Raw genomic sequence first — 25,472 nt, 5'->3', positions numbered from 1 at the left:
AGAAAAGAGGTATAACCTCACTTAAAAAAAAATACAAAGGTGACGATGAAATAGAATTTTTCACCTTTCAAATTGGAAAATATGATCCTTCATCCATATAAGATACAGCAAAAATGCAGTCTTCAAGCAGCTTACGTAGGAGAAATTACTGGAACAAACTTTCAAGGAGGTGGTTGCCCACAGGTGTCAAGCTTCTTGACCCAGTAACACCACAGGGCCGTAGTCCCTCAATTGCAGCTGGTGGGCACATCCTGGAAATTTAGTACTGGTGGGATGAATTAATTAATTAAATCGGATACAATGCTAACAGAGCCTAAAAAGTCATACTGTTAAAAAAAAATGTACAAAGATGTTTATGGAAGCATTTATGTTAACAAGGGAAATGGAGACAGCCTGAGTGCCTAAAATAGAGGTTTGATTAAACAAATTATAGAATATCCACTTGGTGGAATATTTTTCTGCCCTTAAAATGGGACTTTAGGGGCGCCTGGGTGGCTCAGTAGGTGACGCCTCTGCCTTTGGCTCAGGTCATGATCTCAGGGTCCTGGTATTGAATCCTGAATCAGGCTCCCCGCTCTCACTCTCTCTGTCAAATCAATAAAATCTTAAACAAAAAGAATTCATTTGTAAATGTCAGATCTGCTCCTCCTCTTCTTCCAAATCTCCTTATCCCAGTCAACGCTATGCTTTTTGCCCAGTAATCCCTTTCTCATCCATCTGATTCCTCTCTCCTTGCCTCCATTTGCTAGTAGTCTCCAAGTTTCTGATCTCCCTGGGAGCGTCTCCTATACCGGCCTCCCCCAATCTTTCTCAGTCTTTGTGTGTGCCAAATAAATAAATACAGTCTTTAAGAAAAAAAAAAAAGATAAGACTTTAGAAGAAATTTTAGTCATAAAGCACAACAGGGACAAAGATTGAGAAACTGGGGTGGGTATACTGTCATTCTCAATCTGCCTATTTAGAAGGCATAGACCTAGCTATGCATAGGAAAAACTCATTGACAAGAAATACTCCAAAATATGAACAGTGGTTGTCTCATAAGTGACTTGTTTCCTTCTTTATTGATTCTATATTAAATTTTTTTTTCTACAATGAACTTGATTTGTTATGAAAATAACAACACAAATATTTTAATAATAATTTTTCAAATCTGGGCACTTGGTTGGCTCAGTCGGTTAAGCATCTGCCTTTGGCTTGGGTCATGATCCCAGGGTCCTGGAATCGAGTCCCAAATTGGGCTGTCTGTTCAGTGGGGAGCCTGCTTCTCCCTCTACCTCTGCTGTTTACTCCTGCTTGTGCACTCACACTCTCTCTGTCAAATAAAGAAAATCTTAAAAAAAATTTTTTCAAATCTAAGCCTACAAAACTTAGACCTCTAAACTATGACTATGTATCAAGCCAAAAGTTTCCAGTAAACAAGCAAGTTAATGGCACTTTTGGTCTTCCCCAAATATTTAGAATCTTGCTAGTTTTTCTCCTTTTATTGCTTTGAAACCAGGTAAATGCATTTGGGTAAGCCTACCATGTGGAAGAGTGGTGCTGAGCATATGCTCCAGAACCAGGCTTTGCTGGTTTACACCCAGGCTCTGACATGTGATGGCTGAGTGACTTTGGCAATTGATTTAAGCTCATGGAGTCTCAGTTTCTTCGTCTGTAAAATGTAAATATTAATAGTATCTATCCCATAGGATGATTGCATGTATTAAAGTATGTAAAGCACTTAGAACCATGCCTGGCACGTGATGAGCGGTACTTGTATTCGCTATTGTTATCGTGTGATTTCTAACCAAGTATTGTTCTATTCACCGTCAAAGATTTGGAATCTAAACTCTTTCCCTTTTCTTCACAAAACTAGAGGGCATCCTGACAGTGAGGTTCAGTATTATTTGGATATCTATGTATGCACAATTTATAGAAGAAATGACACAGATGATGAATTGAAAGAACTTAGATGAACTGAACCTTAAGTGCTGTGGCCTTTGGAAGCAAGCACTTGGAAATGTACTTTACAATGGGCGCTTGGAGTTCTTGCCTTTGAATTGTGGAAAATAATCTTAAGCTCTCCATCCCCAGAGGAGTTCTCTCAACCTTAATGGAGGAACAGAGAAAGCTTGGGAACTTCGGCCCTAGAAGGGCCTCTTGTTTTGAGCACTGAGCAGACGTTTGAGGTCTGGACTCTGCTGTTCCTTCTCCACGAGGATGTCTCTCTTGGTCTGCTCAGCAAGACCAAGTCCTCCCTCTCCTAAAGTCCCTGAGCCCTTTTTCCAGAGCCCTACGGTGACTGTTCCTGCTTCTATCTTGCATTATGATTATCACGTGTGTGTGTCAACACTGATCTTAAATTTCATGTTGATTCTTCAGCCACACAGGGCATAGTAGAACCTCATTTTTTGGGAATCGATTAAATAACAAATCGCATAGATACTTAGAGCTGGGACAAGATCTGAAAGATGCCGCTTTTAGAGCCAAAGATCTGGAAATATGGAGAATGGAGAGAACCATAATCTGTAGTCAAAGAGACCTTGGGTTTTAATCCAGCTTTAACACTCATAAACTGTACAATCTTGGGAACTTTCTAACCTTTCTGATAATCATTGTCCTTATTTGTAACCATGAGGATAACAAGTCCCATTTCATGGAGCTGAAAATTGGATATAGGCAGGTAATTAACTTGCAAGGGATTGTCCCTCAATAACACAAGCGAAAAACGTTGCTCAAAGCCACATAGCTTGATAGCTGCTAAACCCACTGCACTGTACCCTTTTGTTTCTCTTTCTTTGATCACCTTTGGGGTTTGCCCAAATACTGTGGCTTTCTATGAGGTTCTCTCAGAAGAGAAGGGTGAGGAGAGGAAGTAAGATCTGTTGAGAGTCGGCTCAGATCCACCCAGAGATTTACCTACAGTCTTTCAAGCTACTCTTGATGGCAGAGCCCACGGAAATGGGTGGAAAAGTCAAATGAGCCGACTTTATCTTCTTACATTTCAGTCACTCTTGAGTGTTTTCTTGAAATCATGCTTACTTAAGTCCCCTTAATTCAAACCCCGAGATATCTGGAGCTAGCAGATCCGATCACTGGATGAAAGCTCTGGGAAGTGAGAGGAACATTCACCATGTGGGAGGATTGGGACTTGCAGTGACTTGAAACACCATCTATTACGAAGTTTGCTGAGCTAAAAGGCTAAACCCAGTTACTCACAGTCCTGCGATGTTTCCAGCAGCATGATCACTTATAGTGCTAGAAAATGTACCACAGTCAATCACCTGGCAAGCACTCACCACTGGCCCATCAATGGTTTTTAAAAATTATAGATGACAACTGGGGTGCCTGGGTAGCTCAGTTGGTTAAATGTCTGCCTTTGGCTCAGGTCATGATCTCGGGGTCCTGGGATTGAGCCCCATATCATCGGGCTTCCTGCTCAGTGGAAGGGGGAAATGTCTGCTTCTTCTCCTGACCCTCCCTCCTCTCGTGCTCTCTCTCAAATAAATAAGTAAAATCTTAAAAAAAAAAAAAAAGATTATAGACAATCGCTGCCTCTAAAAGACAAGAATTTCCAAGCAAGAATAAAAAGAGCCCATCCCAGATGTAATCTAACTCTTTTGATCTATATTTTACAAAAAAGTGCCACCCAACAAGTGGATTTTCCTTTTTGGAAGGAAGAAACATTAGTGGGGACCTATGTATCGACACTCTGTTGGGTACTCTGCCAGGTTATGCTAGTTTTCCTTCACAGTCAAACCAAATAACACCATTCCTACTGTACAACTCAAAGGCGGTTTGCTAATAGGCAGTATGTCCCATGCAACACAGTTCTTAATAGGAAGGAATCAAACTTTTTTTTTAAATCTATAGGGTCAATGTTTTTTTGGGGCACATTATATATCTCATATTTGGCTATCTTCAGAGTGATTTAAAAAAGTAAACAATTATTTATTAAGTTTGTTCAGCAGACATTGGTTGAACAAAGGGGTGTGTTCCAGAGTAGTCAGTAAAGATGCACATTTGAAAGTCAGTCTGTTTTCTCAAGAGTTTCACTTGACTGTGTCTTATTTTTGAGGATGGTGTGAATCTGTCTCTAAAATCAACTGATTCTCTTTCAATCTGGTTAACAAAGGGATGATATTGACTAAATCACACTGAATCTCAGTAGTGACATCTATGTTGAAATAGTAAGAATTTTTAGAATGTAATTTACATGTTAATCATTGACTCAGTGTGGGGAGAATGGAAACATTGTAAGTAGTTTGCACTGTTAGGCGTGTGGGGTGTGGCAATCTTGCCACAAGGTTAAGATGTCCCTCCGTGTGACATTATGAACCACAAGTTAATGATAGCTGTTCTCCTAATAACATGACCTTTGGAGAAGGGAACTGCTGGAAACCTACTTTTCTAAATGTAGCCATGGAACTTGTTGAAATTCACGAAGAACTTGTTTTTCATGGTAATGTGTTTCAAAAGAGGTGTGTGACGTTTTAGCCATGAAGTCTGTTTGCAGGGATACCATACCTGGTTGGAGACCAACAAATGCAATCTCTGCGTTACATGGTTTACTCTATTGGCATTGAGACTCCTGCGCCAGAGTTTACGGTGGTGTAACACAGCGGTTGGTAGATAGCATGTCTTCAGAGACAGGTAGAGTGGGGTTCAAATTCAAGCTTTCTCATTAACTTACACTCTTGTGCTCATGTAGGTTACTTACCTAGTCATGGTTTCTGCAAACATAATAGTCCCTACTGTCTAGCATTGTTGCGAGAATAAAACAAAATGCTTTCTGTTAAATAGTTAGTGGAGTTTCCAACAAATGGTAATTAATAAATGGTATTTATTATTTTATATTATTAAAATATTAAAATATTTAAAAATATTTAAATTATTTTATTTTAATTTTATATTATATTTTATTATATACTTCATATATAATACATTATATATAACTGTATATAAATATATAATATATATTGATTTTAATATATTAAATTATAATTATTAAATATTTAAATAAGTATTTAAAATAAATATTAGCTAATGAGGAAGTTGGTTTGTGAAAATGAAGAGGTGCAATACTTTCTTGCCTTGTGTTAACAATGGATGACAATATATGTATATATCCCATGTCCTTCCTTTTAAACAAATCTGAAAATGATTCATATAGAATGTGAGCTCCATATTTCTCTAATCACCTCTATATCCCCTGGACCTAGAACAGTATTTGGCCCACAGTGGGCAGTCAATAAATATGTGCTGAATGAATAAATTCTTTCAACCCTTTAGCACCTATTGTTAAGTCCTGTAAGTGTTGTTGTTTTTTAAAGATTTTATTTATTTATTTGACAAAGAGAGAGAGATCACAAGTAGGCAGAGAGGCAGGCAGAGAGAGAGGAAGAAGAGATTCCCCACTGAGCAAGGAGCCCCATGCGGGGTTCGATCCCAGAACCTTGAGAGCATGGCTTGAGCTGAAGGCTGAGGCTTAACCCACTGAGCCACTCAGGCTCCTCAAGTCCTGTAAGTGTTGTGAGAGACACAAAGATGGATAGCACGGGTTTCTTTCCCGAGTATATTGTACTGAATTAAGGGGGAGAAATGAATCCACAGAAAATGGTCCTGCAGGTACTTCTCTGAATAAGGTGAGGACTGTAAGCTGAGAACTCAGAGGAGGAAGAAAGATACAGGAGGATAATAGGAATGCAGCCAAGAGGGAGTGATATTTGAATTGAACTCCAATCGATAGGGGGAATTTTGACAAGGAGAGATAATGGGCAATGGGGGGAGAGTAGGGAATGGAGATGGTATTCCTGGGAGGGAAACATCACAAGCAAAGATCCAGAGGCAGGACAGAACCAGGTATGTTTGGGGACAGGGAAGCACAATTTTACCAACAAATAGATTTGAAGGGAACTTAAGGACAGGCGTTATGTTTCTGGAACACTTTGCACAGAACCCAGAAGCCCATCCAAGGTTCAGTAAACAAGTTGTGAGTCACGTCAATGGAGGGTGGAAAATGAGCATCCAGAAGGCCCAGTGAGAAGATTTTTAGCCACAGGAAGGAGAGGACTCGGCTGTGGAATTAGCTACAGACATGGATGCAGCATGGGATTGATTAGTGTTGTTTCCAAACCTACCCACCAGCAGTGTCTGGAGGATTTCACCAGATTCTAGGAAATTAGAAATTTGGAACCCTGGGTTTATTGGCTTGGGACTAGCCTGTCCCTGCACTTTGACTCTAAATAAAGGATGTTAGTGTTTCCATGACATGAATCCTTTTATTTGGAAGAGTGCACGGTCCCGAGGAGCAACTGCATAACCCGGAGTGGGATCTAGCAGGTGCCACTCAGCCCCTCGGTTTGGCTGTGAGAACTAGTGGAAATCCTGTCTCAGTTCTGCTCCACCAAAGAATACACAGAGCTGAGCTGTGGTGTACAAACTTTGGATCCTTTTCAAGTATCTGAGATTTCTTTTTCTTTTCTTTCTTTTTTTTTTTTAAATATTTATTATTTACTTGAGAGAAAGAGAGAGTGAGCACATGGGGGAGGGGCAGAGGGAAAAGAAGAGAGAGAATCCTTAAGCAGACTCCCAGCCAACTGCAGAGCCTGATGCAGGGCTCGATCCCTGGACCCTGACATCGTGATCTGAACCCAAACCAAGAGCCGGACACTTAACTGACTGAGCCACCCACGTACCCAAAGAATCTGAGATTTCTATAGAAGATCATCTTCCAGATCCTTCCCTTTTGCCTAGATTAGTGGAGGGCAGTGATAACAGTTAATCTTTATTAAGCACACACAATGTGCCATCTTTTCTAAAGATTTTATTTTTTTAAGTAATCTCTGTACCCAATGTGGGGCTCAAACTTACAACTCTGAGATCAACAGTCACATGCTCTATGGACTGAGCCAGCTGGGCACCCTGCATTATCTCACTTAACTGAATCTTCAAAGCAACCCAATGAGATGACTTTTATCATCCCCACCACTTTATAATTGAGAAAATAAGGTTCTGTGAGGTTTAGATGAGCGAATAGTAAAACACAGAGCTTGGGCTCAAAGCCAGGTCAGTTTGCTAAGTTAATTGCATTGTGATACCATCACAGAAAAAAAAAAAAACATTTTTTTTAAAACATTAAAGGAAATTTGATTTGAAAGAATTGAAGGAAAATGTAAAAATTCCTAGAATTTAGGGATAGTCTCAGGATGCATACGGGGCCGAGATCAAGAGTTGGCCGGTGGAAGGGCGGGTGGGTGGCACAGTCGGTTGTGTCTGGCTCTTGGTTTTGGTTCAGGTCATGATCTCAGGATCCAGGGATCAGGTCCCACATCAAGCCCCGTGGCAGGCTCTGTGCTCAGCTCAGGAGTCAGCTTGGGATTCTCTCTTTCCTTCTTCCTCTGACCCTTCCCACTTGGGCTCTTGTTCTCTCTCTCTCTCTCTCTTTCTTTCTCTAAAATAAATAAATCTTGGGGGGGGGGGAAGTTAGCAAGTGGAGTGAAGGTAATTGCAAAAGTACCAGCTCCTGCTTTTTCTCCTATGGTGAGAACAGCTTCCTCCCCCAACCCTCATCAGATGCAAGTGGTCACTCCAGACTAGCTTCAAGGCCTCCCTGGTAAGGGCAGATATTTTAAATAAAACCCCGCAGTGCATCCCATCCCTTGTCCGTGGCCACAGGAGCAAGGTTGTGAGGTCTTCCTGAGTCCAAGCAGGGCTAGAATCCTGGGCATCCCACTGAGCAGGACACTTGTTTTCATTCCAATTAATCATTAAACCTGGGGATTTGCAGTTACCAGACCCAAGCCCCAGGGAGGACCCAGGAGCTCACATTTCCCTTGCCACACCCAGCCTGGTACGCTTCCTGGTGGCGGTCCTGCATCCCAGCTCCACTCTGTGGGCTCCCCTGGAGCTGAGGAAGGGAAGCGAACCACTCCTGTGGATTTGGAGGCTCTCAGGCAACAGGAAGTCCAGAAGGAAACTGGGAAGGCAACATGGAGTTAGTTCCAAGATTTCCCCTCTGGAATGAAGTCCATATTGCGGTGTGGAGGCAAAAGCCTCCACTCTGACAAAGGGAAATATATCCGTCCCATTTTGGGTTGTGACGCTGGAAATTGAAGCTGGCCTCTAGAACTCTTCCCTAGGGTTCCATGGTCTCTGCTTTGCAAACGCCAGGCTCTTGGTGATGTCAATTCCCACCTCGGAGAGTCTGTCTCCGTTTGGAGTGGGTACAGGCAGAAGCACCCCACACAGCTAAAGGGAACCGTGAGGGTGGAATGGAAGTGGCTCAAAATGCAGCCCTTGCTCAGCCACACTTGCATGTGGGGCAAAAGCAAAAACAAAGCCAAGTGAAAACCAGATCTTGGACTCATCTGCCAGCAGAGATGCCTCACTAGGATCAACAATTGGATAAGGGCTCAGACTCCGAGGTGCATCCAGGAATGGCAATCTGTTCCACATCCTCCTGTCTAAAATGGCTTCCCTTTGCTCTTAGGGGAGAGATGAATATCTTTGATGTGCCTACAAGGCCCGCAATCTGGGCCTGTCCTATCCTTCACTGGGCTGTCGCCACATTGGCTTTATCTCCGTTCAGGGAACATGCCAGCACCGAGCTCCATGTTATACTCAGCCTTAAGCTAGCACGCCCTGCTCTCTCTCCCTGCGTGTTTGTTGTCCACCCCCATCCTGACCCCACCCCACCCAAAAACAACACCACACAGAGCAAAGCAAAATCAAAAACATCTCCTCTCCTTGCCAGAAGAGAACACTAGCTCCTTGAGTGCAGGGACCATGTCGTTCTTCTCTCCCACTCCATCCCATGCCTAGCATAGTGCCTGGCATGTAGTCAGTGCTCAATAAATATTTGAACGAATGAATGGAGCCAGATTGTCTCCGACAGTCACAGTTGCATTGCAAAGTATTGTTCTGTTGGACAAACAGTAGAAAACACAGAGACTGCTTATATAGCACACTCCCACAGTATCTTGCAAACTAGATGCCAATCAATCAACAATTTGCACCTACAGGGTGCCAAGTGCCATGTTTAGTGCTGTCAACTTGACAGTTGAACAATTCTCTGTGTGCAAAAGCTTCTGAGAGCGGCCTTAATGGGGGTTCTGGTGGGAAGGCTCTAAGGAAAGGGCCCTGTATCTTTTCTGCCCACGAGACAGGAATTGAAATGGTCAGTGTGACATTTTTAACTCAGCCAGTGAACTAGCTCAGCTAAATGGAGAATTTCTGAGCCAACATTCATTCAGTAACAATTTGTTGAGAGTTTACTAAATTGTCCTGTGAAAGAGGAATGAACGAGGCAAGTCTGGTGGCTCTGAGAGTCTGATGGGTGAAACCACCAAAGCTTGTGCTGTGGGCCCCCAGGACTGCGGGGCAGCCTTTCCCTTCTCTTGGCAGAGCAGCCCCTTTCCTTCTCCTCGGCGACTTTTCCAGATCTTCTCCTTTCTCCTCAAACTCTCTACCACTGAAGGGTATAACCCTCCGCTCTCTGACTCCATTCTCACAGGCCCCCACAGATGACCTTCTCTCCTACTTTAAGAAAGGTGAGGCCTTGGGCCTGAAAGGCCTCAGCATCCTCTGTATGACTATAGATTTATCTTCTTTTCTTCCCAAGGTTATTTTCTTCTAATTTGGGAAGATTTAGAGATTTAGACATTGATGTTTTTGAGATTGAAAGCTATTTCTTTCATTCCAGTGTCTTTTCAAATGTTGGGCCCTGATCAGTCAGTAAGGCATGACAGCAACTTGGGGGGTTGTGAACAGCAATTGTTAATGAGGAAACTAGAGAAGAAAAGACAATTTCAGGGTAGGTGACATGTGGTAAGGACAAATATGGTCTCCTAAACTTTGTTTTATGTCTCTGGTTGTATGTATTTTTTGTGTGTGCACTGGGTCTTGGGTGAGAAGCATTTCTTATGGTGCGCCATGCTGATTAAGAAGATCATCCTAGTCAAGGCCATGCTCCCTACCCTTTCACATTTCCACAAGTCTTCTTATTCCGTCCACCATCTGCTATCTTCTCTACATTGTCAACCTCTTACTTTATAGTGATTCTTAACCTTTATCTTTAACACCCTCTTATTTCTCCAGCTTAAAACTGTATCATTCTTTGACCTAACGTTCCTTTTATCTCGCTCCTCTTCTTAGTCAAGAAACACAATCTAAACTCACTCCTTTTCCTTTTCTTCCAAACCCCACACCACTGAAACTGCTTTATAAGAGACTGTAAATGCTCTTTATATTGCTAATGGAATGAATATTATTTTAGGCTGATTCTAAATGATACTTTCAACATGGTAGATTCCTCTTCCCATCATTCTTCTGCCATTCTGATCATTCCTCTGCTGCCCCTTTGAGAATTCTTCCCCCTTTTTCTGCCCCTTAAGCTTGGGTGCTCCTCAGTTTGCCAATTCACCTTCCAATCTTTTCCCTTCATGTGTTTTTTGGGCTTCCTGTCCTCCCTATCCGTTGATGATCTCCAAATCTGAATGCCTAGCCTATAACCCTCCTCTGAAATTTATTTTTGTTTTTTATATCAATATGTCTTCTAGGATCACTCTATTCTCCCACAGCACATCCCAAGTTGAGCCTGTTATTGCCTTTAAGTCTGCCAGCTCCTACTTTTTTTGATCAGGCTGTTCCCCATATCTGAAATGTTCTTCCCTGTCTCACCTGGCTAATTCTCATGTGTCTTGGAAAGTCAGCTCAGGTGACATTTCTGAGGAAGCTGAGGTGTGGTTGAAGGTTCTGCAACAGCTGCATCAGATCCCTGAACATTTACTACATTGGGTCAATATGGTGTTTGTTTCTGTCTTTCTCATTAGACTCTCAGCACTTTAAGGGCAGAGAAGTTCAAATTATTTTCACATTTCTGGTACACACAAGAGTCTGGCACCTTGTAAATGCCCAGTAACTATTTCTTAAAATTGTCATAATGGAGAATGAGAGACTATCATGTGAATTCATACTACAAACAGAAACTCTGGTCATTTTCAGTGAAGCAGATACAGAGTCTAATGTGCCCTATCCATGACTTTCCCATGTTGGCTAGATAATTGTTTTGCTTTTTAAATTGCTTTGTGCTGTGTCAACCTGGAGATACACACAAGCAGGAAATTTGATATATAAAAAACCAGGACATAATTAGCTGTTAACTAAAACAAATGACTTATAGACTTAGACATTACACATCTTATCTAACTAAGTTCTTGAATATCCCAAAGAAAAGGTTTTTAAAATCATATCACCTCATTATTGGATTGAAACATGTTCCTAAACTGTTCCCGATATTAGTTGATGCCATTTTTCACGGCAGCCTTGGAACAGAACCGTAGCATGTCTAATTGAACCTTATGACTCAGGAGCTTTGTGTACGTGGGTTAGCTTGAAAAGTCACTCAGAGATTCTATTTGGTCAGCTCCTCGTCTTCCTTTAATACCTTTGATCTCTGGTGTTCAGCTGTCATTCATTGTTAAAACCTAGAGAACTGAGAAATTGGTGTTGGAGTGAGTTTGGGAAACAGCTTCAGATATATTTCTTCTTTCAGCCTCTTAAAAGTGGGGTTTGTTGTGGGGTGGGGGGAATGCAGATAAGATTAGTCTATGTGATTATTACTATAAACTGCTTAACAAATACTTGAATTCATGAGTGCGTGCTCTACTGATTTCATTAGTTCTAATAATGTGCACAGTGAATAGTGATTTAATTTCTCCCACATGAGTTGATATGTGGGATCAGGGGGCCTGTGATATATTGGGAATGCCGTTGTGTCATGATTCGAATTTATGGTGATTTAAATCTTTCATGTTTCTTCTGTGGCCTCATCAGGATTATACATGGGCTCAGAAATAAGAGAAGGGAAACCCCTCTGCCTTCCACTCTTTAAAAATATTAATTATTTTGCATATTAGACGCATACTGTATAGGTTACAAAGAGTTTGATACACATTATTTAATTTAATTCTCAAAGCAACCCTCAGCGTTACTCTCGGTTTATAAATGACTAAATTAAACCTCAGAGGGGTTAGAGTGACTTGTCCAAAGTCACACAATTGGTGTCAGAGCTCCAGTCCTGTTGGAAAGCAAGAGTTTTCAGCAAAGGACTTTGGGAAATTCCCTTGTAAATCTAGTCCAATCAAATCCTGGTTTTAGGGTAAAGTATTTTGAGCACTTAAATCTACCAACAGCTGCTATGCACGAATAGTTAGCTCCTCTTTTCTGATTTCTGGTTAGGATAAAATATTTATCGAGATAGATTTCTTCCAATGCTTCAGTGATTTCTTGATTTTCTTTTTAGATAGTAATAATATAGAAATGTCCTTGGTTTTAACTTTTGGGGAGGTTGAAGTGAATTTGGTTGTGTTTGCTTTGTCCCAATGCAATGATAAAAAATTTCTAATCATCTGTTTCTAAGTCCCTCATAGAGTCAGAAACTGTTAGAACTAGAAGGTTCCAGAGACCATACAGTTCAGCTGTGGCAAGCTGTGCCATCCATCTCTTCTTACTCTAGTACATTTCTATGGCACCGTGTTCACGAGGATTGTGAGACTGTGCTGAGCTCTGTGGGAAAGAGAACTAGAACTGTCACAATGCCAGCTACGGGCTCATGGTTGTGCTGTGCTCACCTTCAATTTTTCTTTCTTTTGTCACTTATCTTTACTTTGTCAGAAAGACCTACCAGTCAAAACTCTGGATGGTATCCCAAATCTGATTACTTTTCACCATTTCTACTGTTAGTATCAATAGTGGTTAGGATATGCTATGTTATGCTGCATGACAAATAACCCCCAAATCTCTGTGGTTTGAAAAGCAAATGTCTCCTTCTCACTTGGGCATACGTCCATTGCATATCAGCGGGAGATCTGCTCTACTTCTTCCTCACTCCAGAGTGAATGGATCCACAATCTAAAATGTTACCAGCTACAGTTACAGAGGCTAAGAGAGCACAGAAAGGTCTCAGCCAGGAATCAACTGTCCCTCGATTGGATTCCTAAAAAAGCACACTGACTAGTTTCTCTGCTTCCATTCTTGCTGCCTGAAGTACACTCCCCAGAGGGTAACTGCAAGGTTTATTTAAAATATAAATGAGAACATCCTTTCCAAGTAGTCAATTGGTAAGAAGAACAATTCTTTTTTAGAAAAGGAACTTCAGTTGTGTCCACAGTGCCTTCTGTGTTGCCATGTACTTCTTGTAACAACTTCTCTCTTAAGCCTTTCTTTTTGAGTAAGGAATGGGTGAGGCCATTTTCACACAGAGCCAGATGGAAATGATAAGAGAGAGTCCTTACGTAGCATGGCCTTCCACACCGCTCTGGCAGAGACCAGGAGGGTCTTGTTGGGGAGTGGAAAGAGGTGAGGAATCTGCCAGGCACTATGTGGAGTTCTCCACAAGGGTAGGGACCATGACCTGACCTTCATGACCGGGATCATGGTCCCTGGTGCTAGCTCAACTGGTTCAGCTTTCTATGAGAGTGAAAGGGCAGTAGTGAGTGGCTTGTTTTCCTTCCATACGGAACCAGGACAAAATAAGTGCTTTAGAAAAACATATTGCTTTCCCTTTCTTATCTTGTCTCCTCTCCTACTTCCAGTATCTCTAAATCAGCTTACTCTTCTTATGCTCTTTGATGGAAAGCAAACCTTCAAAATCTTTGTCAGCATCTTACTTGAGGCAGTATCTTAATCAGTATACTTTTCACATTATTCTGACTACAGTGAGCACCACAGGGACATAGCTACCTGTAATTATAAACAGCCTAGAGAGGAAATAAACTATAAATAAATAAGCCCTAAAATCTGATCTTTCCTTTATGATTTCTGTTTTTCAGTGCTATTAATACCCATTCTCTGATCTCAGACTCTGGACTCTGTCTACTCTGACCCACAGCTCTTCCTCTACCCTTCCCGCTTTGGCTGATTGGTTTGGACCTGACTTCGACTTCTCCAGATTTATGTTGTCTGTGCAACCTTTTTCGTCCTGAGAAATCCTCCAGAGTCATTACCCAGATCTTTGCTCTTGTATAATTTCCTTTCACTTTGTCCATTATATTTTCCTTCTAAACATATCAAGATGTTTTCACTAACAATACCAATATATTTCTTGTGAGCAGACATCAGCATGATGTATGTTTCTGGGGGAAAAAAGTTATGCTTTGCCACATTGCCATAGCCTAAAAAGAAATGCTCTGAGAAATATAATCCACTTTGGGCACCTGGGTGGCTCAGTCATTATGTGTCTGCCTTTGGCTCAGGTCGTGATAGGGGTCCTGGGATCGGGCCCCACATTGGGCTCCCTGCTCAGCGGGAAGCCTGTTTTCCCTCTACCACTTCCCTTGCTTAATGTTCCTGCTCTCTCTCTCTCTGTCAAATAAATAAATAAAATATTTTTTTTTTCCCAAAGAAATATAATCCACTTAATTTGGAAAAAATATTACAGAGGTTGTGACATCTTTCTCTGGTGTACTTAAACTAATTTCATTCATGTGAATTCATATAAAGGTAGAGCTGGAAGAGGCCGTAGGGATTATCTGGCTCAGTCATCTCAGAATGCAACTGAAGAAACTGAAACCAAGAAAGAAGAAGTAAAATGCCAAATATCACAAAAGTAATTTGTGTTGGGCTGGAAGCACCGTCCTTCAAGTCAGGGGTATGGAGCCTTCCACTCTACAACACTATCTTTGAGTTTCACATTATAATCATTATTTGAGATGTTGGTAGCCAAGTGCCCTTCATCAAAACAAAAATATGTGTTTGAGAGTCTTTGTTTTGGGAGATTCAGTTTTAGAGAATGGAATTGTTCAAAACAAGGAAAAAACATCCATACCTACTAATAGGACATGGTTGCAAATTTTGTTTTTCGTATACCAGGATCACATTGCAATTTTCCTTTTTTATACTAGAGATCTATTTGAAATCTCCTTTTTGTATTTTCTTCTTTGATATGAAGTCTGTTGTTGCCAAGTGCAGATCAAGTCAAGATAGGGTATGAAAATGTAGAGCATTGTTTTGGGATAAACAAAGAATACCAGTGATAGAAAGAATACAGAAATCCATAATTTAACTTAGCTTCTTTTCCTAATTCTATTTTTTAATTCCAGAAATATATATGAACCACAATTTCAATATAATTTCCTATTCTCTGGGTATTAACTTTATATTTTATCATTCTAACCCACATTTGGCCTGCAATATATCTACTTACTATTTATTCTTTCTTAGACGAGCAAAAAATTTTTAAAGTATTTAGAAGTTTAAAATCTCCTTTATAAAAATACAATACACCTCCGAAGAGACGGACTCCAGAAGCAAAGTAGTCCAAGTATCTCAAATAGAAAATAAATGTCCAACTGGGTCCATTTCTCCTAATTTTAACTACTTTAAGGACTTTAATTCTATATATTATCTGCCCCAAATTCCATTTTTTTAAAAATTAAAAAAAATATTTTACTTATTCATTTGACAGACAGAGATCACAAGTAGGCAGAGAGGCAGGCAGAGAGAGGAGGAAGCAGGCTCCCTGCTGAGCAGAGAGCCCAATGCAGGGCTCGATCCCAGGACCCTGGGATCATGACCTGAGCCGAAGGCAGAGGCTTTAGCCCACTGAGCCACCCAGGTGCCTTCCAAATTCCATTTTTAAGAAGATTTGTTTATTTGAGAGTGAGCAAGAGAAAGAGAGAGAGTTGGAGGAGGAACAGAGGGAGAGAATCTTTGAGCAGACTCTGCCAAGTGGGGAGCCCCATTTGGGCCTCGATGTCACGACCCATGAGATCACGACCAGAGCTGAAACCAAGAGTCTGAGACTTGACTGACTGAGCCACCCAGGCGTCCCAAACCCAAAAAGGCGTCCCTTTTTAATCTGGTCTATGAAGTTGCAAACAAAGATGGTCACTCTTCACATACACATATTTCTGCCCCATTCTTGACCAGTCAAATAAGACGAGAGTCAAAACCAGGTTTCTATCAGGGATTCATCTCTCCCAGTAATGACGAAAGTTGTGGAGCCATGCAAGATAACAGTTTGAAAGCCTGAGGCATGGGTAAGGAATTTGAAATGCTTTGTTCTGATAAAGATGTATGATGTGGCCTCCTTAGACGGATGCCTGCTTTCCCATGGTGTTGGGAATTTACTGAAACGTCTGCTGCAATCATATACAGAAGGACTTTTTAGTGTGTCAACTCCTGAGTCTGACTCTCAACAGAATGTGAAGGGAGAACCAGTTTGGGAAAGGAAAGACTACCTGATTACCTTGAATTCTAAAGACTGAGCAGTTGTGATGAATGCCTATTCTGGCTAACGGAGGGTCAGCCACAAAATCTCCTTATTTTCTTTTTGTCATTCAAAAAGTTCCTGAAACATAAGGATGAATTCCTGCAATACAGTAGTGTAATATGAGGCATGGGGATTCTGTAGTTGGGTAGATCAGGGTTCAAATCCCACCTTAACCACACAGAATATATGTAAGCAAATTATATAGCCTCTATCAGCTTGAGCTATTCACAGATGGTAGTAATCATGAAAATTGGTTGTCAGATAAGGGTAAATCAAATTTAATTTCAAGATGGTATAACATATCAAAAACGATGAATGGCATATAGCAGAGAGTAGATAATCTCTACCTCAGGCTCTTCGTTAGTTCTTGAGATGCAGAGCCCAAGATAGGAATTTTTGTGGCAGTGATTTATTGAGGTAAAGGCTGTGAGGCATGAGAAAGAGAGGCAGGATGAGGAAGAGCAGATAAGATACATACTCAGCAGAAGGCTAGCACTCCCTTGATCCCATGAGGAAGTCTAGATCGTGAATGACACCACAGAACTTTCCCCATGCTGAGGCAAGGGGAGATACTTTTTGGATCCCTTTATCAGTCAGTCATGGGCTACAGACCACCTTTGGAGTTAGTGTGCCGCCTCTAGGGCTTTCTAGAGAGATGTTCTCTCCACTAAGGGCAATTCTCAGGAGAAGAAGGTAGCTGCTAGCTGTTCACAGCCGCTTACAACAGCTTGGAGAGGAGGGGGCTACTGTTTGGTGAAAGAGATCTGGGCAGGCATGAAAGTGTCTTCTACACTAAAGACAGTGGGGGTGCTTATTGAGGGCAGAGGCTATATTTATCTTTTTTTATATATCTTATTCATTCATCATTCAATCATCAAGAATTAATCATGTGTCACTTCTATACCCAACACAGGCAGGCACATGGGAGACACTAGTGTGTGAAAGAAAGATCATTCCCTAATGGAGCCCCAATTGCAGTGGGAGAGAGATAATAAGCAAATCAATATAAAAAAAGAATTACATACTATGCCATAGGGTGACAAGTATTATGCTGAATGGATAAGAAGATTGTCTTTTTTGTTTGTTTGTTTGTTTTGCTTTTGGTCAAGTAAAATTTAGTTCTTTGATTCTGGTATTTCTTAAGTGGATTGTCTTTTAGTCACTGAAAATATATGGTATCTCAGGGCTTGATTCCTCACCTCAAGTCTCTCTGTGGAGTATTGCAGTTGTGTATAGTATAGAATCATTTAGGAACAGATTTCTTCATAGTGAAAGACAATTTAGAGAATATATTCAAGATCTGATTGGATTTGTACTGACTTCTGACATACTATAACTTGTATTTTGACTGTATGTGTGCTATAATCTAACTCGTCTACTTGTCTCCCCACCTCCTCCAAAACTGAACATTGACACTTTTCAGTTGACTATGCTTTCTGGTAACTTGAGTTCATTCCTTTACTTGTTAATTCTATTCTATTATTCACTAATCCACACTTCAACCCACTCCAGCATTTGAGCATCTACTGTGTGCTAAACCCTGATGAAGTGAGGGAAGGAGGAGGTGAGATTCTCTCCCTGAGAAGTTTAGAACCTACTAGGAAGGATAAGCTGGGTGCACTAACAGCTCTACACTAAGAAGAAAGCCCTGGGGCCAGGAAACTTACATGTAGGTCCACTGAAGAAGTTAGAGATCAGTTGTAACCAGGAAGGCTCCAAGAAGCCCCACGGAGGAAATTTTGAGCTGGGGCTCCAAGGCTGGCTGGGAAGTAGACCCTTGGACATGCAGGTGTTGAGAATTCTGAGTGGAGAGAATCAATCAAGAGGTAGAGGCAGCAAAAGGCTAAATGCATTTGTGGCTACAGATGAATAGCTCTGGTGGGGTCTGATTCCTGAGGCGAACTAGAGAATTAAAAAGATAAGTTTATGGCTCATTCTGGAAGGACTTGAAGGTATTCTTGTCAAGGATTTTGTGGTAGGAAGAAATGGAAACCCACTCCAGCTAAAATATATGGAAGGATTTATTAGCCTAAGGGGAACTGCGCAGGATTCAAGAAGGAAAGTTTCGTCAGGTCCCACTGAAACTTGTAGGAAATAAGGATGTTTCAGGGGCTCTTATTCCATGTCCCAGGGGCTGAGAGGTCCTGGCTCTACTTATCTGGTCTGTTTCACCTTCTCTTTCCCTGCCTGGTTTCCTCTGTTTGCTTATTGTTCTCATGGCCCCGCCTCACATAGCCCCTTGTCTCTCAAAATTGGTGGTGAGCAAAGACAGTGTCCCTGGGTCTCCCAGTACAGAGTCTGGAGGGATACATTGTTGATGGTTGTCTTTAGGCTCTTTCTCCACCCTAATTAAGCCACCTGGGGCTGAAGCGAGGCATCCTAATGATCCTGCCTATTCAACAAACTGTGCTGGTGTCCTTAGAAGGGAATCCGGGGAGTCCAGGCTGGGGACTTGGGGTGTAGATGGCCTGGTTGAGCAGCTAGCTCCATTTTGCAGGAGGCAGTGGGAGAGCCTCGGAAACTTTCTGAGTGGGAAGTTCAAGTTTGTTTGTTCATTCACTCACTCATTCATTTATTCATTCATTCAAGTGCTATCGTTGCTCTGTTGCTCAGTTTCATGAACTGCTAACAAGGCTGTTACCCTCTACAGTGGTGTCAACTGTGCAAACTCTAGCATTTGAAAACAATCAGTGTTTTGTCTCAATCTCATTGCATGCCCCTCATCTGGGAACCTGTTCCATAGTTCCGCACTGAACTCACTACGTTCTCCCAGAAGCATTTGTTTTGGAGTCTCTCTCTCTGTGATACTGCGGGTTCCTTTGAAGGTTAATATTCCTCAAGCCACCATTTTGCCTGATGTACAGCACAAGTTCAGTAAATGCTTGTTTCTCATTTTCTGAAGCATTTATTTTTCCAAATTTCCTGATACTGTGTGTTGGATGCATGAATCTGTATATATATTAGAAATGAGGTACTGGCACACACAGTGATAAATTGGAAAGTCGTCAAGCATCTAAGCTCTTCTTGGTCTCTTTTCCTAAGAAAACAACAAGAGAACACGGAGCAGGCTCTGGGAAGATGTAGGACCTTGGAAGCAGCTGATTTGGGCCTGAATTCCAATTTGCCACTTAACTGGTTGTGTGACCGGGAGTAGGCTCCTTACTTAAAGAAATCTTACCTCTGTTCTCTCATCAATAAAGGGGGAGTAACATGTGTTATTATTTACATACATGCAAATGTGTGTGAGCATGAAGTGAGATGCTGGGTATGAACGCCAAGGGTTGTGTCTGATGCATCAAGGTACCCATCATCATAGCTATTATCATTGCCATTGTGGTTCTCTGGACTGGTTCTCTGAAGGTTAATATTCCTCAAGCCACCATTTTGCCTGATGTACAGCACAAGTTCAGTAAATGCTTGTTTCTCATTTTCTGAAGCATTTATTTGTTTACCATGGAAAAACAATGACACAGTTATCTTATAAAACAGAATTCTCAAAGCCTGGGTGACTCAGTTAGTTAAGCGTCCATCTCTTGATATCAGCTCAGGTGATGATCTCAGGATCCTGAGATCAAGCCCCATGCTGGGTTCCTCACTCAGCACAGGGTCTGCTTAAGATTCTCTCTCTCCCTCTCCTTCTGCCCCTCCTTCTCAACACTCCCCTCCCTGCTTGCACACACCCGTGCTCTCTCTAATCTGGCTTGGATCTGGGTTCACGTCTGGAGCAACTTAGGCCTCAGTTTTCTCATCTGTAAAACGGGGATAATAATAACCTCTGTGTCTGTAAGATTTGAAGGTAAATGAAAGAACTGATGTGAAGTACTTAGCAGTGCACACAATGTTTACAAAGTTCTCAATAAATGATAGCTATTATTATAACTATGCTATCATTAGTCTCTCTCTCTCTCTCATACACACATACAAACATGCTCACACCACCACCACCACTACCAAATCTATCCAGTATTTAGTCCTTGCTCCAGCTGATCTTTGTTCCACATGGGCCAATCTAGTTCTATAATCATTAATAAATATTACATGGAAGGGGAGAGCGAGTGTACATGCATGCGTTGGCAGGAGCCAGACCGTTTGCATGTGCATACAGCTCCAGAGTGGAAACATTTAAGACTATTTTAAGATTTGCAACATTGTTGCAGAGACCCTGGGTAAAGACAGCAAGAAAACCACAGACCCTCAATCTTTACCCCTCAATCCCAAACCAAGTGTTTACCTCCCCAGCAAAACAAAGCCACTGAAAAGAGAATCAGCAACACAAAAGCAGAGACTTGGAAAGTAACTTGGAGAGGTATTGGAGGGAATTGTAAAGAACCTGTTCCTTCTAATCCCAGAGTTGCTGAAGCCACAGAAAAGCTGGTGGAAATTAACTGTTTGTGTCACGGGCAGTGCGCCATATGCTGCATGCATTCCCTGGAGAGAGACCAACCAGCAATTGCTTCCTCCTCCCCAGCGGCTGCTGAGCTCAGCCTGCTCTCAAACGAAAGGCAATTCAACCAGCCAAGCCCCAGCATGCTTAACCTTTGGACCACGAATGCCACCGTTTCTCTGGAGAAAGAGTCAGTTGTGCTCGTCTTGGTGACTATGATGTAACCACTGGAGGGAAAAAAAGGCTTATAGCCACTCTGATTTTGCAACGGCTCCAACAAAAGGCTTAAAGGATTTCAGATGCATTTGGAAATTAAACTCTGCTGGCCCTCCTGAGCCAGCATCTCTTCTGAATACCAGAGGGACGGACAATGACAAAACCCAGACCTAATTGCTGATGCAGGCTGGATGGTATTTGGGGTGTCTAGTCATGACAAGGCATAAACAAATCCCTTTGCCACTATTCGCATGTGAACAAATGGCATCTCATCAGGCTACTTTCTACCGGGCTCCATTGGCAGGTTGCCCCACTATTCTGCCTCCTGGTCCACAAGTAGATCTTTGGGAAACTGACCTTGAACACAGAACATGTAATTTTTTAAAGAGAAAAATGCTCTCATTCCCTTTCTGTTTTTATAGATATTTCTGGTCAAAGGCGAACTGCCAGGAGGGATCCAGGACAGCTTGACAAGCAGTCAGTTCCTGCTGACATCAGTGAAAAGGGACAGATCTCAGAGGTGGTACTCGACATAGTAGGAAAGGAAAAAAGGAAAAGTGGTTACAGAGACGGGATTTTTTTTTTTTTTCAAGTGTGGCTCTTAACATAATAATTTCTTTTGGTGTGTGCTCTGTAGATTATAAGAAAGGAACAGGGTGTCTGTGAGCTGTACAGGAGAGAGTAGGGGGTGGGTTGCAGTGGGGGGCTGGGTTGGAGTGGGGGTAGGGCTTCGTCACCATGTGTGAGAGCACGGAGGTGTACCCATGGAGGACAGTGGCCTCTACTTTCATTTGTCTTACTCTGAGTTCTGGGTCCTGGATTCTCTGCATAACCAAGTATGTCTGCTATCGTTCACCAATGAGTCTAAGTAGACAAAGTAAGGAAGTATTGCTCAAGAAGTATTTGCTCTTTGGTCATGTTTCCATAGTCCTATATATTTTTTAAACATTTTATTTATTTATGTGAGAGAGAGCAAAAGTGAGAGAGATCACAGATGGAGAGGGAGAAGCAGACTCCCCGCTGAGCTGAGAGCCTGATGAGGGGCTCCATCCCAGGACCCTGAGATCCTGACCTGAGTGGAAGGCAGATGCTTAACCGACTGAGTCACCCAGGTGCCCCCAGATATTCATATTTTTGTCACTGTGACTTTACAATGTGCAATAGTGTCTCAGTGCAATATGGCTCACTAGCAGGCAGAACCTCACACGGTGGCAGCCCTCCTCCCAATGCCAAGGCAATACAGCTCAAGCCTCTGAGGAAGCAGGAGGGTCCAGGCTGCCTCCACATGCCTTCCGTGCAGAGACCTCCTCCCACCCAGTGGGTGCAGAAGCCAGCCAAGTCATGGTTACCTTCCGCAAGAACCTAGGCAGTAGCCCTTAGTAATCAGAATAATCAGAAGGTGCTAGCAAATCCCCCTGCAAAATGATGAATTATTTTTACTCTTGCCATCGTGTCTGTAATAGAAATTTACTTCTTTGTCCTCTCTTATGTAAATTGGGCTCCGTAGAATTTTACCTCGGAAAATGAAAATGGATTGTGTGATGTGAGTTAAAAAGAAAGGCATGTGGGGATGGAGTGAAGAAGAGGAGGAGGAAAGAGGTCAGAAGAACATAGACCTGAAAAAAGCAAGCCAACGGTCTTAACGAAGCCTGAGCTCCTTTGGAATGAGCTACTCTACACACCAGAGCCGGATTCGTTGTGAGAACGAGCAGAGAATTGTGAGAATTGTGTGTAGGAGTGTGTGTGCTCATGTACACATGTTGGCAACTGACACGGTCACATCAGATGTGACCGCCAGCTCTGTCACCCATGAGGGAGACTCCAGCCATCTCAGAGTCGTCTTCTTTCCTGGAGCCCGACATGGTGTGAGCTTCCAGGTTCTGTGACTGCCTGCCTGAGCCTGGGTCTCACCAAAAACAAAACTTGAGATAAGGCCTGTGTGCAGTGGTTTGTTTGGGGGGCGGGATCTGGGGAGCAGGGAGATGAAGAGCAGACAGAATAGAGAAGAACAGAAGCTAACTGAAGGGTGTCTTACTGGGTTGGCCATTGCCTCGCATCCTTGATCCTGCAAGATCTTCTGAGGAGCCTCATGAAACGAATCTCAGAACCGTCCTCGCAGGAGACTCCCATCCACCATCATTTCAGCAGGGCCTTGTGGCCGTGAATACCTTCGTACTTTCGGGGTGTGCACAGAAACCAGAGAGCATTCCGGGGGTGCACTGCCGCTTCCAGTCTGCGACGGAACAAGAATTAGGCACAGACAAGTCAGCTGCAAGAGATTGGGAGCAGGGGACGACAGTGGAAAAGGACTGCTGCCACGAGCAACTCCACCGTCTCACTTTTATTGGACAGAAACAATAGCCAACAGAAGGACTGATGAAGGTCAAACGTTAATCCCATCTTGCAGACGAGCAAGGAGGAGGATAAAGTTTATAGTTAAACAAGCACATTCAAAGGACTCATCTAAGTAACAAGGGCACTTCTGGGAAGAGAAAGGAGCGATAATGGAAAAGGGAAGCAGGCGGTTTTCGTTCCACCCTGAGCTGACCAGGCGTTCCCCGGTGCTCGGCTTCCCTGAAGCAGGCGGCGTTCCGCCCTGGGCGGGCCAAACATCCCCAGCTGCCCAGCTTCACAGTCGTATATCGTCCTTCTCCCCAAAGACCTGTTGTCAGTATATGTATTTCTTAAGGCCATATCTAAATGTGCTTGGCAACTAGTAAAATCCTCCAGGGGTTACAGTTTAAGTAACAAATTGTTCCGAGGGGCAGCAGCAGTGCATGATCCAGAACATCAAAGACGACTCTGGTCGGGAAGCATGGGGTACATGGTCTGTGGCTGGAAGATACGTTCTCAGTCGGTAGCTGCCCAGAGTTAGCTGATGTCTGCAGAAATGGGGACGGCACCAGTGGTCAGAGTAAAGGGTGGGTGGGAGAGATGTGAAGGAGAAATGACCTTCCCCCACAGTCCCAGCCTTAGTCTAGGGCGCTTCTTCCTGAATAACACAGTAGCCTCTTAACTATACTCCCAGTCTGCAAATGCGTCTTCCAACTCATTATTCAGATACTGCCAGAATCATCTTTCCAAGACCCAGATCTGATTATATCACTCCTTTCCTTAGAAAGCTTCTTTTCCCTTACTTCTTCCTTCTTTTACACCTCTTGGCCCTCCTCTGAAGTTTTGGTATGGCACAAAAAGCATTTTTGAAAATCTGCCTCCCTGGCCCCATTTCTCGCTTCCCCCCAACAAGCACCCTCCGTGCTAGTCCCGTTGCTTCCAACTTGTGTACTCCGGGGTCCTCTGGAATTATTTCAGATCAGAAAAACCATATGTACATCAAGAAATCTGTAGCCTGAATAAGTAATGTGCCTTCGGCATATGTTGTAAGTTCACGAAACTTAACTCACTCTTCTCCCTGGGTTTGCAGAGGAAATGGAGTTCCTTACTTTTGCCTGCATTGAATCTTGTTTCTTGAATGACCATCCCCTCTACTTCTTTTCCCCCGAGCTGGTAGCAGGTATAAATATTTGCTCAAGGAAGTAGTGCCCTTCATGGTGGTCATGTTGTGGGTGGGGAAGGGCCGGTCCCAGGAGACCCACTGAGAGAAAGAGCAGGGAACTGTCCTCCCACTGACTTGCTCTGGATCTTGGGGATGGGTCTTCTTTTTGTTAACCTGCAAAGTCGCCTCTGGTTCAGAGATCACACTTCTGGTTGAGTATCCCTATGTCCACCTTCTCTGGAAATAAGCCTCAGCAAATGCTGAGGGAGGGGCAAGCATTTCTTTTACTCAAGATTCAGTTGAGCCTCCCTGAGTGGCATGGAGCCTGGTGACTGGATACTGGGGGTTTTCTGCTAACTTGCTCTCAAGCACCATAGCAAGGTGCCTCACTTTTTCCTTCCTTGTGGTCGCTCCCTCTTTCATTCTCAGACTTGTCCTTTTCCTGCAGCTCCTCTCTTCCAATTCTTCACACCTGGTGGCCCACCCCACCCTCTCTTGGGACGATCTCTTCTTGGGGTAGAATTGAGGGGAGAGTGGGGCGGGGGCAATGGGCTCCTCTTGAATTTACCGAATGGTAAGTGCACCCTATCCTTGTGAAATATTCATTTTTTTTGAAGATAGCATCATCTGTTCTCATCCGAGAAACACATTTTTCTGTCAAAATGACATAAAAGCTATTGCAAAACAATAACCCTGACATTGTTGTGCTAAGGGCTAAGGGAGGAATGTAAGCTCTGTGAGGGCAAGGATTTCTGTTGTTTATTCCCTGCTTTATGTGGAGCCCCAGAACAACCCCTCACATGTAGCAGGCATTCAATTCGTGTTTGTTGAATGATGAATGAACAGATAAATGGAAAATGCTCTTCTTTCTGGGGCTTCCTTTTGTTTCGAAGGACCTCCACATTGGCAGAGAAAGAATTTGGTATCCCAGTTTAGCCAATGGCTTATCATTTTCAAGGATAACTTTGTGAAAAATATTAGAAGTAATGTAGCCTTATGTAGTAATTTTTTTCTTCTTTCTTTCTTTCTTGATTTTTTCTTTTAAAGATTTTATTTATTTGTCGGAGAGAGAGAAAGAGCACAGGCAAGGGGAGAAGCAGAGAGAGGGAGAACAGGATCCCCAC

Source organism: Mustela nivalis, assembly GCF_964662115.1.
Source record: "Mustela nivalis genome assembly, chromosome: 9".
NCBI lineage: Eukaryota > Metazoa > Chordata > Mammalia > Carnivora > Mustelidae > Mustela > Mustela nivalis.
The sequence above is the reverse complement of the archived record's forward strand: the minus strand, read 5'-3'. Positions refer to the sequence as shown.